The 12,995-nt window shown below is 48.4% G+C and overlaps 1 long non-coding RNA gene across 2 annotated transcripts; it reads right to left on the bottom strand.

Annotated features, from left to right (window-relative positions):
- Positions 1-248: 248 nt before the first annotated feature.
- On the bottom strand, positions 249-2,906 carry LOC144234277 (uncharacterized). Of its 2 annotated transcripts, XR_013335912.1 has the most exons (3): positions 2,422-2,906; positions 2,172-2,331; positions 249-2,078 (listed from the first exon to the last, which is right to left on the bottom strand). It is a non-coding gene; the product is annotated as an uncharacterized LOC144234277 (long non-coding RNA). The 2 variants fall into 2 exon arrangements; XR_013335910.1 differs by having other exon boundaries at positions 249-2,331.
- Between the last annotated feature and the right edge of the window lie 10,089 nt (positions 2,907-12,995).

Raw genomic sequence — 12,995 nt, 5'->3', positions numbered from 1 at the left:
GTGAACATTAAATGCTCCTTGCAGGGGCGCCTGGGTGGCTTAGTCGGTTAAGCATCCGACTTTCACTTGGATCATGATCTCGCGGCTTGTGGGTTCGAGCCCCGCGTCGGGCTCTGTGCTGACTGCCAGCTCAGAGCCTGGAGCCTGTTTCAGTCTGTGACTCCCTCTCTCTCTGACCCTCTCCTGCTCACACTGTCTCTCTCTCTCTCCTAGAAATAAAAAATAAAAAAATAAATGCTCCTTGCAGATGCTTAAAAAATATTTCTTTATTCGATGTGTTCACCAAGTACCTTTTGAGCTCCCGCTGTAAGAGCTGAGCACTGTGGGAGACTCTTGGGACAAAACTGTGAATCAGACAGACACAGACTTTGTACTCACAGAGTTTCTACTCTAGCTGCAGGAGAGAAACAAAAGACAGGAGACCAAAGTTTATATTAAAGTGTTTCAGACACGAAGGAAAACACAGGCCTGAGGGAAAGTAGCGGAGTCTCCTGTAGGCAGAATGTTCTGAAAAGGTCTTTACAAGGAGGCGGCAGTTAGGTTTAGTGTGGGGAGTATCTAGCCACAAAGAGACTGGGGCTGAAGGTGGAAATCGGACTCTGGGAAGAGAAGGGAGGAGGGCCCTGGTGAGAGAATACAAGGTTTCCAACTTAACACAAGAAGCGAAAGGCCACCAGAAAATGAAACAAAAAAGTAAGAACAAAAAACTAAGTTGTATGTTACCTATTAATAAACAAACCAGGTTCCACAATAAATGTAAGAGTTGAAAAAAATATATATATATCAGTTAACTTATTTTTCAGCAAAAGCACCGATACAAAGATGAGAACACGGCTGATCTCTCCCAAGTCAGCCATTGACTGATCCTTGCGTTCCGTGTCATTTCAACCCTAGAAGACGGTTAGTTTCCCACCCACGGTCCTAACCAGCCCGGATGATGGAATTAGCAGGGGCAACTACAGGCGCCTCCTGAGAAAAGAACATTCCACTGACGTGCGGTCCAGGTGCGTCCAACCTTGTCTTCTGCTCACCTCCCTCTTTCTCGAAAAACATGACGAGCCACACCACAAAGCACTTGAAATCTCCGCGTTTAGTTACAACTCTATCTGTGGAAGAGGTGGGCATCCAATTCAATCAGATTAAACACAGGGATAGTTGGGGGCATTGAGTCGTTCATATGACCGACAGGTGGGATAGGTTAGGAATGGCTGGATTTAAGACTTCAGGTAAGCTGCTTTTTCTTTCTCTGTCTTTCCCTCCTCTCCGCTCTTTTCTCTATGTTGAGGCCACATTCAGGTAATGGTTTCCAACCTCTAGCAGCTTCAGATTTATGTGGCCTTTTCAATTAGTGGCTCCAACGGAGCAAGAGGGTTTTCTTTCACCTTAGCTTCTGGATCTGCCCATTGTGAACCCATCCCTGGTCTGTGGGATGTGGGAGCACCACCGGGCTGCTGGGTTACAGACCTGCCTCAGGAGCAGCAAGACAAAGAGGTAGAGGTGGGGAAGGTGAAAGACTTTTCCAGACAAGACTAAAGTTGTGGGAGGGACAGTTTCTCAGAAGGCAAATGAGGGCACTGTTATAAGCGGAAATGCAAGGGGCGCCTGGGTGGCTTAGTCGGTTAAGCATCCGACTTTCGCTTAGGTCATGATCTCGCGGTTCATGGGTTCGAGCCCCGCGTCGGGCTCTGTGCTGACTGCCAGCTCAGAGCCTGGAGCCTGTTTCAGTCTGTGACTCCCTCTCTCTCTGACCCTCCCCTGCTCACGCTGTCTCTCTCTCTCCTAGAAATAAATAAAACATTAAAAAAAAAAAATAAGCGGAAATGCAAGCTGAGACATCAAAAAATAATAGCCACGCACCATAGGCCATCTCTTGGCTCCCCTTCTTCTATACACATGATATTTAAAATGTCCTCACTTGGGGCGCCTGGGTGGCTCAGTTGGTTACGCGTTCAACTTCAGCTCAGGTCATGATCTTGCGGTTTGTGAGTTTGAGCTCGGCGTCAAGCTTGGAGCCTGGAGCCTGCTTCAGATTCTGTGTCTCCGCCTCTCTCTGCCACTCCCATGCTCATGCTCTGTCTCTGTCTCTCAATAATAAGTAAATGTTAAGAAAATTAAAATGTCCCAACTTAATAGCATGTAATGATTATGGACACACATGAAAATGTACTCACCCACACCTCAGAGGGAGAAGACTTAACTTCAGGTCTAGCTCCTGGTTCCTGACCTTTAAGTGATTTCTATTCTCTCACAGCTCATGGCGAAACTACAAATTTGATGATTCCCCACACAGTCACTGTAAAGTGGCAGGGGGAAAAATAGGGTAACTCCCACCTGAAAGCAAAGGCAAGGGGAAATAATAAGCAGGGAGATTGTCCTACAGGATGCATTTAGTTCTGCGAATTAGAAAATTGCAAGAATTACCTGCCGTGAAAGGAATGGAATTCTTGGAGCAATGTAGCTATCGCCACGTTACCTCTTGAGAAAGATTCTTATTATTTGCATCCATGACCACAACCATGATGAGAATTGGGGAGGGTTTCCCTTTTCAGGACTCAATTGCTTTGGCCACGCACTTGCTGGGGTAGCTCAGCAATATGGAGTTCGTCTACACTCTAGACCCTGGGCTGGAGCTGTCTGTCTTTTAAGAGAAATCCTGGGGCGCCTGGGTGGCTTAGTCGGTTAAGCGTCCGACTTTCGTTTAGGTCATGATCTCGCGGTTCGTGGGTTCGAGCCCCGCATTGGGCTCTGTGCTGACTGCCAGCTCAGAGCCTGGAGGCTGTTTCAGAGTCTGTGTCTCCCTCTCTCTCTGACGCTCCCCTGCTCACGCTGTCTCTCTCTCTCTCCTAGAAACGAATTAAAAAAAAAAATCTTTAGGGTTAGATTCACTTTCCAGTTTTCAGTTTAATGGCTGCCATCTTGACCTCTGCCTAGGGGCAATTGGAAACAATGATCTGGGACTGAAGAGCACTGACAGGTTGGCCTCTTGATGCAAGGCTGTATCCTAGTGGCGAGCTCTTTTAATCAGGGTGACCTGCTTTAGAGCTGTCACTCAGGTGTAATTATTAATAGCACCCCTCACCACATTCCAAATTGTCCCATTTTGGATAATAAATTATACGGTCACCCTACTTAAAATGAGGTTAAGCCTTCCCTTCCTCAGGCAGGGAGGGCACAGCAAGAAGAGTTTGATGCAGACCCCGGACGGTCTTTTTTCCATGATCAGTTTTTACCCTCCTGCCTTTGCCAAAGGGCAGAGAATTTCATGTTTCCAACCTGGCATGGCTCAATGTATCAGACTCTTGACCATTTGGGTTTGCGGGCTAGAATGAGAAACAGCGTCTCTAATTTCTTCCTCCCTACTTCATAGAGGCCAGTTTCAACACTAGCATGTCTCGTTCTTTAGAATCTTTATAAACACTGCAAGCAGTCCAAACCTTCTAAAATGCGAACATTTGTCAATCAAGACCTCTACAAGTCCACCCTTGAAATGCTGAGGCCTGGAGACCTTTTCATTCCGTGTTTTGGCTACCGTATCATCAGGATTTCCAATCCCCTAGCCTGGTACACAGGGGTCCTTTCACATCTCACCCTTCCTCAATGTAGCCAGTGCACATTTAATGATCTGCACTGCCACACCCCACACTCAGTGGTATAGAACTCTCTTGGCTACAAGGATAGAACTTAACTCAAAATAGCTTAAGCCCAAAAGAGAATGTTTTGGCTCTTCTAACAAAAAAATCTAGGGTTATCTTGGCTTCAGGCATGATCAAACAGTATCATAAGGATTTGCTTATGCATGTGTTCTCTCTGTCTCTGTCTCTCTGACACACACACACACACACACACACACACACACCTCTTTCTCAGCTCTGCTTCCTCTAATAGCTTATTCTCTGTATAGCAATGGAGCAGATTACTTGGTAGGTGTTGATTACGTACCCATCACTGGAGTGGAGGTGGAGATGGGCTCTACTCCTCTCTAAACCATAAGGATTCAGGCAGAAAGGAGATTATTTCCCCAAAGGTGCTGTTGCCAAAAAAAAGGTGGGGGGGAATGGATGCTTGTGAGGCTAAGAAAACAAGAGGTGTCCACCATATACTTGAAAGCTTAAAACATGTAGGCAAATGTCTCCAGGTTCAATTCCCCTTTTGAAAGGCAAGGATGAGAATAGTTAACTAATCTATCTTAAAGTGAAGGGGGAAAAAGGCAAGGGTAAAATATTTGCTTAATTAAAAAATTAAGTCCACACTGTTAAAAGTTTAGACTTTTCTGAAGTCACTGTGTGCCTTTAGAACTGCTGTGAAGTTTGAAAACTTGACAGCCAGCCCACCACAGCGGGGGGGACCTGGTTTCCCTCCCCTCACTCCCTGTTACCTCCCTCGAGGACCAGGAGGGGGAGGGGAGGATGCATGACCAGGGAGAAAGGAATGTCATTATGGCCTCTTCTCAGACTTTGCCGATCTTAGCTGGGAATGTGCAATTTATCCATTTCAATCTAGGCAATGATGTGTAACAGGAATTGGCTAATTCAACAAGTATTTGTTGAATGCCTGATCTCTTATCCTTTCTCCCTCCTCTGTCTTCACCCTCTGCCTCTCCCCTAGACCTTTCCCATCAGCATTTAACCACCCCCAGGGAGCTCTCATCTTAAAAACCAAACAAAAAGCCCATAAACAGAAACTGCCTTCCCCTTAGACCCTACTTCCTTCTCAGCTACCACTCCTTCACAACCAAATTTCACACGCTGAGAGTCCCTACGTACTGTCTGCATTTCCTGGTCTCTCTTGTTCCCTCCTCTGGCCACTGCCTGATCTTGCTGGAACAAAAGAGTTTATGGTAAGAGCACCAATCTCTGAGAACAAAACCTCGGTGTTAGGGCTGTGTTATAGCACTAAAATACTATATGGTAATTGTGGGATGTCAACTGGAGTATGAACTGGAGAGTTAAGACAGAGTTTGTTCTTAGTAAATATCTTATGGCTGAATGTTAACATACTATCTACTGTAGGTATGGTGACTAGCATGTAGTAAGTGTTACATAGATCTCTTTTGAAGTAATTAATTAACCTGGGTTGGCAACAAAAGACAGGGGCAGGCTTGATATGGGATGGAGAGGAGTGAGATTTAAGGTATCTTGAGCTAACTTAGAAATGTAGGGGGAGGGGCCCCTGGGTGGCTCAGACTGAGCCTTCGGCTCAGGTCATGATCTTGCGGTCTGTGAGTTCGAGCCCCGCATCTTCAGCTCAGGTCATGATCTCACAGTCTGTGAGTTCGAGCACCACGACAGGCTCTGTGTTGACAGCTCAGAGCCTGGAGCCTGCTTTGGATTCTGTCTTCCTCTCTCTCTTCCCCTCCCCCACTCATGCTGTTTCTCTCTCAAAAATGAATAAATGTTAAACAAAAAAAGAAATGTAGGAGAATGAGGAGACTATGCTATATTAGAAGGAAGGCAGAAAATAGCTTCACTGAGGGCGTAGCAGGCAATGTTAAATGCTACAGGCAAGGGTTTCATCTTTTCAAACTGAACACTAAGATGGGTAGCTGGATTTGCCAAATGATGATCAATTATCTTTTTTTCCCCCTTGGCGGTAGTGAAGGGGGCAATTTTAAGACAATGTTACCAGATTGCAAACCTATAGGAAGCTGTAATTTGTGGGGCCTGGCAAATGCCAGGCTCACAGTGACATATGTACCTCGGGGAGGTAGGTGACCCTATATGCACACTTCTCACCAATTCTACCTTAAATGGCTTCAGCCCATGTTCTCCCTGTGGTCAAGTACTCGGAGAGAAAGAGAACTACAGCAGAAAAGAAAAGCGAATGCACTTTTCTTAAATGTACACTGAGTCCCCCGTGCCATTGTTCTAATTCACGTGCACATGAAATGTGAAAGGCCAAGTGGATACACAGGGCAATTATGACCTTCTGATTACCTTTCAAACACACTTCAGAGCGTGCTAGAACTCTCCCTTTCCTAGCTCGGTTTATCGCATGCTTCTCAGTCTCCTGAAGGGAGAATGCAGCACTCCATCATTTAGTCTCCAAGCGGCCCTTCCTTGATTTCTCCCACAAGGGCCTCGGATACACAGTTCCAGAACTAGGCGAGACTTTGTGGAGGATGCTGTAGACTCTGGACAGGCTGCAAGTGGAGTTCTCCGTCCCTAAGCCCCCTCTACAGAAGCCACACAGTGGCCATTGTGTCCGTTTGTAGGACCCAGGAAACTGAATCCTAAAGGTGAACGAGTAGACATTCCAGCACGCTCCTAATTCAGCAGCGGCACACGGGGTTTTTACGTGTCTTGGAGCTAATTCACATAATTTGTGTTCAATCGCTTAGCTTAATTACTTTCTTTGAAAAGACGCCTGGGACCACGCCAGCATTGGAGGGAACAAGTCACCAGGTCAGGATCTGGAAACAATCAGCTCTTATGGTCTGAGGGATGCAGCGCCAAGATCTTAAGGAACCTGCATTCCTGGTGAGCAGTCAAGTTCTTTAATCCACTCCCAGCAGGAAAGAGACCAGGAAAAAGAAAAAGAAAACGAAAACCTATTGGAAAGACAAGTCAACTCAAAGCGAACCCACCCGAAACTTCCTCCTTTCCGAAGAAAAGGCCGCTCCCACCGCAGGGTCCTCGCGCATATACCGCGGNGGGGCTCCCCCCGGCACGCGCGCTGCCCTCGCTCCTCGCCGCGCAGGTAGGAGCGTGGCTGCGGCTGGGCTCACGGCCGCCGGGGGACGCGGCTGATCGCGACCCTAGCCGACCGCTGCGGGGGTGGGTTGTGAGCCCGCGAGCGGGTGGCGGAGCGGCTGGGCGAAGTTGTGCCGCGCAGACCCGACNGCTCCCCCGCGGCGCAGGGGCCCCGCGCGCGTGGGGGGCTCTGACCGCCCCCCGGAGCCGGGGCTCAGCTCCCTCCCGGGGTCCGTGGCAAGGGGCGGGGAGGAGGCGGCGCTGCGAGGGCTGGTGGGACCGTCCCGCCGACCACCGAAGGGGGCATCCGAGACCCTCGGAAAAACGAAGCCCAGGGAGGAGCTTGGAAGGCAAGGAGAAGGTGAAGGGCTTTGTGTGCAGCTGCGGACAGGGACCGAGCGTGCTTCCCTCCCCTTGTCTGTCTGCGCCCCCATCCCCACTCGAGGCTGGAGGGGTGGGGGTGGGGCATTCCAAGGAGGGGCAGCGGGTCATCTTGGGTCCTTGCGAAACGCGTTCCTTCCTTTCTCTCTGGGCTGCATTCTAGCCGACTCCCATCAGCGGCTTGGGCTGCCATCAGACTGGGCAAATGGCACAGTAAGGATTCAGTGGGTGGGGAGATGGGCAGTAGCTCGTCGCCCCGGAGGGTCGCCGTTTCGCCCTGGTAGGCTTCCCGAACCCAGATGTCCCCTTGTGCAGGTGGGTGGGCGGCGGGGCAAAGCTGACGGGCTCCCCCAAGGTTCATGGTGTGCGTGGAGGCATGGGGTGAGGCGCGCGTTCGGAGGACAGAACGAGGGAGAGGTGGAGGGGGGTGAGGGGAGCAGCGGCAGCAGGGGCGCCCAGTGTGCCTATGGCCAAGTGCGCGTTATGGCCAGGCTTCAGAATCCGGTTACCACTTCCTCTGGGACTTTCCACGATTTTCCTTTTTCCTGACTGCCCCTCTCTCCCCAGTGATGAATCACCCACCCCTTGCAACAGGAGCGCCCGGCTAGATTCAGGGCGGTCGTGTGCCCCTGCCTTTATAGCGGGCCTGTGTGCCCTTTACCTGTGGGGTGGCGCGAGCACGCTGCAGCCCCTCTGGCGTTATCCTCGTCCCGGGGGGCTGCGGGTGTGGTAAAGGCGGTTGGATGATGGCTAGCAAGTTAATAGTCTTTGAGGAGCTGTGATGGATGAGGTGGGCAACTTTGAACACCGCCCAAGCGCTCCCGCAGCGTGGGAACTCACTTGCCTAAGGGACCTCGGTTTCTCCTTATCCCCCTTCCACTGTCTTTTTTAATGCTGTAGCCAGCATTTTTTTTTTTTAATGCTGTAGCCAGATGGTTCCCTCTGCTCTTAACACCAGCATATAGATATTAGTTAACGTGGAACATATTTTAAAAGCCCAATGAACCTTGGGCTTGGTGGCGAGGCCAGGGCTCCTGGTAAGAAGGATGTGGTGGTGAGGCACAGAGCGCCGCACCGCACCGTATGTAGATGGTTTGTAGGGGGAAACAAACTGTTGACACTGGTGTCTGAAGGGAAGAGTGGAGGCGGGGTGGGGCGGAGCGGGGGAGGGGGAGGGAACCAATTTGTCCAGGCCCAGGGCATGAGGATGGCGATATAAATGGGAAACGTATGTCCGTTTGGAAGATAATTTCGAGTTGGGACATTTTGGTGGTGTGTGTGTGCATGTGTGCCTTTGCACGCGTATGTGTGTGTGTTGTTAGGTGGAGGTTGTTGTTGGCAGAGAACTTGACGTCAGAAGTTCAGCCGGTCCCCCACACAGAATAATAAGATGGCACTGGAGTGAACCAAAGTCATAAGTGGGAAGTCAGGCCACCCTTTGCCTTACACAAAAAGGAGAGCGTCCATGGCCTTCAAAACACCACTGGGCTTAAGGAGGTGAATGGAAACACATCGGACCTGGGGGTAGCAGCTGATGCACCTGGAGTGGGGCGGTCAGGCTGACCTCACCCAGGGCTGTATGACTAAGGCTGATGCAGTTGCACTGCATTTCCTCTCCTTCCCCCCAGAGAGCTTTGGATTTCCTCAAAATCTACATGTTTGCCTAATTTCTAGCATCCATTTAAGGGAAGGAGGAAGGGTAAAAGTTGATTATAAAGATGATAAATTAAGACAAAGATACTCCCAGCTCCTATAGAGTTGGGGGGTGGGGGGAAGCCCTCAGCACACTGTGGTGACATTTAGGAGGTCTGGAGCCTGAGGCTGTGCCAGTGCTATGTAGGCTTTTTAATAATTAATTAATTAATTGATTATTTTATGTAGGCTTCACACCCAGTGTGGAGCCCAATGTGGGGCTTGAACTCAAAACCCTGAGATCAACACCTGAGCTGAGCTCAGGATTCCAAGGCTGTACCGACTGAGCCACCCAGGTGCCCAAGTGGGCTTTACTTTGTGTCTAAGATCTTGCTTCTTTTCCTTCTTTTTTGCCCTTTCCTTTTAAGCCCCCTTAACAGATTGCCTAGCACCATATACTATGTAGTGGTAATGTAATGATAAAGGTATCTCCTTAGTTTGGCATTCAAGACCCTTGACAAAGCTGTGCCAACTTACCTTGATTACCAGATTCCCTACCCATTCTTGCAGCAAACAGCTCCCCATTCCCAGATGCCACAGATACTCTTCTACCAGCTGAACTCCATGCTCCTTAGGCATCCCTGCACTGCCTCTGACTATTTTCTGCAAATCCTAGCCCAACTGATGGAGCACCCTTCTGGAAGCCTTCCCAGACTTCCCAGCCAGAATTCATCTCATCCCCATGGTACGTTGTGTCTTTTGGATGACTCACACTTCGGGTCTGTCTTATGAGAGCTAGATGTTTGTCTTCCTCCCCTTCAGACTCTAAACCCCTTGAGGGCAATGGTCACTCTAGCCTGTGCTTTACCCAGCAGTGCACAACACACGTTTATTTGAAAAGCATGAGTAAGTGAGGAATGAGTGAAAGAATTGAAAGAATGCATGTCTTTTTTTTAAACATTTATTTATTTTTGAGAGAGAGAGAGGGGGAAAGGAAGGAGGGGAGGGGCAGAAACAGAAAGAAAGAGACAGAGGATCTGAAGCAGGCTCTGCAGTGAGTGCAGAGCCCAATGCGGGGCTCGAACTCAGAATCAGGAGATCATGACCTGAGCTGAAATCTAGAGCCAGCCGCTTAACTGACTAGAGCCACCCAGGCTCTTTTCTACAAAAAGGGATGAAGCCTTTCTTATAGACCCGTGAGGATTCATTGCAATTGGGAATCTAAAGCATCTGGTGCATAATAGTCTGGAACTTTCCCTTTTGCTCCTGGATTAAGAGGCCCTGCAAGGATCTATGGCAGTGTCTCGTACAGACATTCATTAAGAGTTTGTTGAATAGGTTCGTTGCCAGCCCGCATTTTCAGACTCTTATAGACAGGGTACGAGTGCATTAATCAGTGACTTTTGGCCTGGCTCCTGGATGGAAGGAGGTGACTGTTCCCTCTCAGTTTTGTGAAGGTGAGATGTGCTTTCTAGAAAGCAGCACCACAGAGGCTGTCCTGATGTTTGGAGTGAAGGCACTGACATCTCTCATGTTGCTTTAATTTTTTAAAAATGTTTTTTTATGTTTATTCATTTTTGAGAGAGAGAGAGAGAGAGACAGTGTGAGCAGGGGAGGGGCAGAGAGAGAGGAGACCCAGAATCCGAAGCAGGCTCCAAGCCCTGAGCTGTCAGCACAGAGCCCAGCGTGGGGCTCGAACCCACAAACTGCAAGATCATGACCTGAGCCAAAGTCAGACACTTAACTGACTGAGCCACCCAGGCGCTCCCACGTTGCTTTGATTTTTACAGCCCAAGCCATCTATCAGGATTAAAATGTAGTATATAAAAGTACGAGGCAGATCAGACTCTCAGATGTCCCCCCCAAGACGCTGCAATTCTGTAGTCCCTCACTTAGCTCTAACTGGAAAGCTTTTCACGTTTCCTTTTTACTTGATCACAACAACGGTTACAGTTTATTAAACACCGTGTATCAACTATTGAACTAGGTAATTTCCATGCTTGCCTATTATGATCTCCATTCAAAACTGGAGGAAATGGGGGATCCCAAGGAAGTTCAAGAAACTTGCTTCAAGTCCCAGATTCCGATCTGGAGACAGACTGGAATTTGGGTCTTTTGACTCCCAACCCTGGTCCGAAAGTGTGGCTCTTTCCTCACTCTGGGAGAAAACTGCCAGATCTCTATTCCTTCTTCCTGCACTTTCCAGACTTCCTGCCAGCAACACTGGTTTTTCAGTTCATGCTAGTGGATCTCATTCTGAGAGGTACTGGGTTTTCATAAATTCATTACTTTTATGGCCTTACACTCCTAGGGCCATCGGTTGGGAAGCTCAAATTCAGAATCCCTAGTAAGGCCTTTTAGTAAAGAACTGTTTGCCTCGAATCCTTTTCCCATCTCTCCCAGCCTATCAGAATTCTTTCTGTTCCTCCCTCTGGGCCAAGTCTTACCCCTTCAAGCCTTTCTTGACACTCCAGGTCGCACTCAGCCTCTCCTCAAATTTTTTGCATTGTCCGAAATACTGGGAGCTCAGTGTCTTCCTAACGAAAGCGAACCTGAATCAGCCCCGCGGTGGAGGGAAGGTTTACGTATTCCCTGCGCATGGCAGGAACTGTGTGGACCTTCAGGAACTGAGTTGAGTTGACGGTAAATTCATAATGACAGAAAATGCAAAAATGGAGGCATGACACATTATTTGCACGTTGACAGTTTGGGAGAGAGGTCAGAGGGGTCATTTCCTTGGTTAATTTTCATCCCTTTCACATGACTGCCACAAGAAATAAACACCTTCTGGAAATGTGCCAGAGCCGACCCGTGTATTGCTGAGTTTCATGAACTTGACGAACATCACTGATGAATGATTGTGGTGTTTTATGGATCATTGGGTAGCATGAGTGGGGCCATTGCTCCCGCCTGCCTCCATGTCATGACCACCTTCTCCGTTAATCTTATTAGGAAGGGCGTTTTTGTTGCAGGTCTGAGAAAATCAGAAGTGTCCCTGCTTCTACAGATATGTTTGGGCTGGGGGAGGTAAGGCAGGGGTGAGGAAGGAAGAGCATTCATTCCATTTTTACCTCTGAGAGGAGCATCATCACTTGTGTGTGGGGTATGGATTTGGACTTTATTGCATCATGTATTAATGGCACTGGTGAAATAGATCAGCGGCCTCTCCTCTTCAGGTGGAAAAGGCTTTTACCCACCACAAGATTGAATCCATCTCCCGAGACCAACTACACTTCCTTTTTCCCCTGACCTCACGGCTGCACAGCACTTTGGAAGCCTGGGTATAAACACAGTGTGCTCTGGGGTCCTTTTAAGCACATGAGTCATTTTAAGGCAAATAGAGTTCTTGGGATTCCTGCATTTGTTCAGCAAGTCATTCACTGTTCATCCCTAGGTTAGCAACAGTTTTCCAGCTAGGTGTGTAGAAGGGCTCCATGCAACTCTTCAAGTTTCCCTTCCTGCAAGGGGTAAAATAGGCATCCCGTATGTGCTCTAATTTGCGAAAAGATGCATAGTTACGGGGAAAGATCCTACCTGTTCCAGAGAGGTATTTTATTTTTTTTATTTATTAAACAAATTTTTTTCAATGTTTTATTTATTTCTGAGAGAGAGAGAGAGACAGCGTGAACAGGTCAGAGAGAGAGGGAGACAAAGAATCTGAAACAGGCTCCAGGCTCTGAGCTGGCTGTCACCACAGAGCCCGACGTGGGGCCTGAACCCACGAACCGTGAGATCATGACCTGAGCCGAAATCCGACGCTTAACTGACCGAGCCACCCAGGAGCCCTCAGAGAGGCGTTTTAGATATATACTGTCTCCTGAGAACTTAATTAGGATCTTACCGTAAGTTAGAAAAGAGGAACTGTTCTTTTGGGTTTTATTAATCAGATATGTGTCACGTTTATCTCAGTGCTGTACATATTCATGTGGTTAGCATATCTCTGATGCTTGACAACACTCAGGCAAAGCACTATTGGCACCTAGGACCCAACATCTAGGAACCTTTGTGTATGTGAAAGAAATACTCTTTTTTTTCTAGGCTTTTTTCTCTATTTTTTTTTTAAATTTATTTTGAGAGAGAGAGCAAGCAGAGGAGGGGCAGAGAGAGAGGGAGAGAGAGAATCTCAAGCAGGCTCTGCACTGTCAGCGTGGAACCCAATGTGGGGCTCAAATTCACAAACTATGAGATCGTGACCTGAGCTGAAACAGAGTTGACCGTTTAACCAACTAAGCTACCCAGGCACGTGTCCTTTTTTCTCTTTTTAAAATAATCTCTCAGGCAGGCATTGACAAT

Source organism: Crocuta crocuta, unplaced genomic scaffold, assembly GCF_008692635.1.
Source record: "Crocuta crocuta isolate KB4526 unplaced genomic scaffold, BGI_CrCroc_1.0 scaffold180, whole genome shotgun sequence".
Lineage (NCBI taxonomy): Eukaryota > Metazoa > Chordata > Mammalia > Carnivora > Hyaenidae > Crocuta > Crocuta crocuta.
The sequence above is the reverse complement of the archived record's forward strand: the minus strand, read 5'-3'. Positions and strand labels throughout refer to the sequence as shown.